We start from the raw sequence: 3296 nt of genomic DNA, 5'->3' as shown, positions 1-3296 counted from the left end.
TCAGGGAAAATGGGTGTGAGTAAAAAGTACATTATTTTCTTTTGGAATTTAGTGAAGTAAAAGTAAAAGTTGCCAAAAATATTAATAGTAAACAAAGTACAGATACCTCCAAAAACAACTTAAGTAGTACTATAAAGTATGTTCACTTAAAAGTGCTTTACACCACTGCTAACAACAGAAGTCAAGCACCCAAGCGAACTTGCTACCTCCAGACACAACTGAACAGCTCACTGAACATTACTTGCCCTAGCATAACTGGTTAGGCTGTTATGTTACCCAGATCGTTGGTGACTGCAAATGTGCTGTCAGATTGTTCATTCGTAAATTCAAAACATGTAGCTCTCAGAGCATTCAGAGCGTACACCGGACGCTCTAGCCAATGAGTAGGGTTGACATCGCAACGGCAGTCAAGCACCCAAGCTAACTGGCTACCATTGGCTAAGTTGCTAGCTACTTCCAGACAAATAATGAGGGACACCCCACTTTGACCATTTTACTCGCCGTAGCAGAGCTGGTTAGGCTGTTTCCGTGTTATCCAGAACGTTGGTGACTGTAACTGTGCTGCTGGCAACAATTTAATTACGCTTTTTTGCCTTCGTTTACTGACACCGGCCGTATTCAATGGGTGTTGAGCGTTCATAAATTCATACATTATTATGAACTTTGGCACACAGACAAGAGAGCTCTCGGAGTAAACGGTCAGACTGAATTTACGAACGCGCCCGAAATGGTTACTTGCATAGTGGAGTCTTTTGTTAAGACATGTAGCTAGCTAGCTAAACAATGAACCACATTTTATTTGTCACTTGCTCCGAATACAAAAGGTGTAGACCTTACTGTGAAATGCTTACTTACAAGCCCTTAACCAACAATGCAGTTCAAGAAAGAGTTAAGAAAATATTTACTAAATAAACTGAAGTAAAAATAGTAAAATAACAACAATGAGGCTATATACAGGGGTACCGGTACCGAGTCAATGTGCGGGGGTACAGGTTCATCAATTTATTTTGTATATGTAGTTAGGGGTAAAGTAACTATGCATAGATAATAAACAGCAGGTAGAAGCTGTGTACAAAACATAGGGGGGGGGGGTGTTGTGTCATTGTAAGTAGTCCAGGTGGCCATCTTATGGCTTGGGGGTTTAAGCTGTTAAAGAGCTTTTTGGTCCTAGACTTCGCGCAGAGGGAGGTGTTTAAGTCCCAGAGTCCTTAGCTTAGTGATGAGCTTTGAGGGCGCTATGGTGTTGAACGCTGAGCTGTAGTCAATGAACAGCATTCTCACATAGGTGTTCCTTTTGTCCAGGTGGGAAAGGGCCGTGTTATATGCATTAGAGATTGCGCCATCCGTGGATCTGTTGGGGTGGTACGCAAATTGGAGTGGATCAACTGTTTCTGGAATGATGGTGTTGATGTGAGCCATGACCAGTCTTTCAAAGCACTTCATGGCTACAGACGTGAGTGCTACGGGTCGGTAGTCATTTGGGCAGGTTACCTTGGTTTTTAGAATTGTATAACTGCCTTCATTTTACCGGACCCCTACTATTATGGGGATCTATAATAAATACAAATACAAATACTGCTCATGAAGGAGGAGGAGGAATTCACAGGGTAGCGATAAAGCAGGCCTAATGCGAGCCGTTTCAATTGATTTACTTTTAATTCACTGCACAGTGAGCACTCTGTCTGACCTCTTTCTAAAGACAAAGAGTGTATATGTAGCCGACCTACACCACCTTCCACCCCATGGACTCCCACCTGTGTGAAGCCACCTGGTAGACATCCGAGGACGACAGGGAGGAGGGAAGGACAGAGTGAGGGAGAGAGGCTGAGCCTCTCACTCTCTTCTCCTCCGTGCCAAGGGCCAGTGGGACAGGGCCAAGCAAAATAGCCATCAAAGTCAACAAACCCCACATGCTGATTGGTTGAGCTGATGCCAAGGAGCATGCCATTGGAGAGCCGTGCTGGAGGCAGCAGCAGAGGGATGGGGGGGATTTAGAGAACCATCCTGGGAGACAAAACTGGAGGAACAGAGCGCTTGATCAGCCTTTGGCTGGATTTCTCTTTTTGTTGTTCCACTCAAGCCAGCAGAGAAAAGCAAATGGAGGGTATGTTTATAAGGCCATCTCCCTCCTGAATATTCACCACCAAATGAAAGAGGGAGGGAAGAGAGAGTGAAAATGGGGAGAGAGGTGACATAGTAAGAAATGATGAAGAGGAATGTGAAAGGAAAAGGGAGAATTACAGAGGTGACATTTGAGATGAGAGAGAGGCAAAAAGGGGAAGGGAGCGTGCGAAGGAAGGAGAGAAGAAACAACAGAGAGGTAGGAGATCTGCTACGCCATGGTGAATCAGGGAAAATAGGTTTTTATTCACTCTTTCTTTTCCAATAAGCACCCTGTGGAGGCCCATTCATGTAATAGAAGACATCTTTCCCCAATGTGAAATGCTGACCTTGAAAGAGATGTGCACAGACAGGTGACCAGGCAAAAAAAGAGTTTGTCAGAGGTTCTAATTCCCCCTCTCTTTCTGCTGTCTGCTTTTCAAAACAAAGGTCTGGGCGTACTGCCAAATTGCAGATACTGTTAGTGAGGGTTTGTTCAATCAGTCACCTGCATGAACACAGAAATTGGTTATTAGAAAAGCACAAACACTTCTTTAAGAAAATGGTTAAAACTTAGGCAGCGAACTGTGTCACGATCGCAGATTTTAGAGAAACAATAAATATCGGTACATATAAGTGTCGGCTGAAAGCTTAAATTCTTGTTAATATAACTGCACTGTCCAATTTAAAGTAGCTATGAAAAAAAATGTAACTTTTAATAACACTTTTTTCACCGCGATAGGTTTGATCAATTCACCTCTGAAAGTGAAATGTGTACTTACATTATGATATCTTGCTCTGATTTATCATCCAAGGGGTCCCAGAGATAACATGAAGTGTCGTTTTGTTAGATTAAATACATTATCATATCCTTAAAAGGTCCATATAGCATGCATGATCGATTTTGTATTTCCATGCGTTCAGTTTGCAAAGAAAGGAATCTGAAAATCTAACCCTAAACGTTGTTTCAACCAGTCAAATCACATTCGTATGTATTCCTCAGAGATCCTAGACTGTAATCAGACTTCACCATATCATTAGGGGTGTAGTATATCCTATAGGACAAATTTGGTCAAAGAGCGACGCCTTCATGGCACGCCAATGACATGGAAGGTCTTCACTTGAACGACTCTAACTTTGTCAAATAAGCACCAATCGCGGGTCAAACAAAGCTAGCTAGATAACCAATGAGCTGG

Source organism: Oncorhynchus mykiss, chromosome 24, assembly GCF_057628025.1.
Source record: "Oncorhynchus mykiss isolate SJ-2025 chromosome 24, ASM5762802v1, whole genome shotgun sequence".
Classification (NCBI taxonomy): Eukaryota; Metazoa; Chordata; class Actinopteri; order Salmoniformes; family Salmonidae; genus Oncorhynchus; species Oncorhynchus mykiss.
This window is presented reverse-complemented; position numbering follows the sequence as displayed.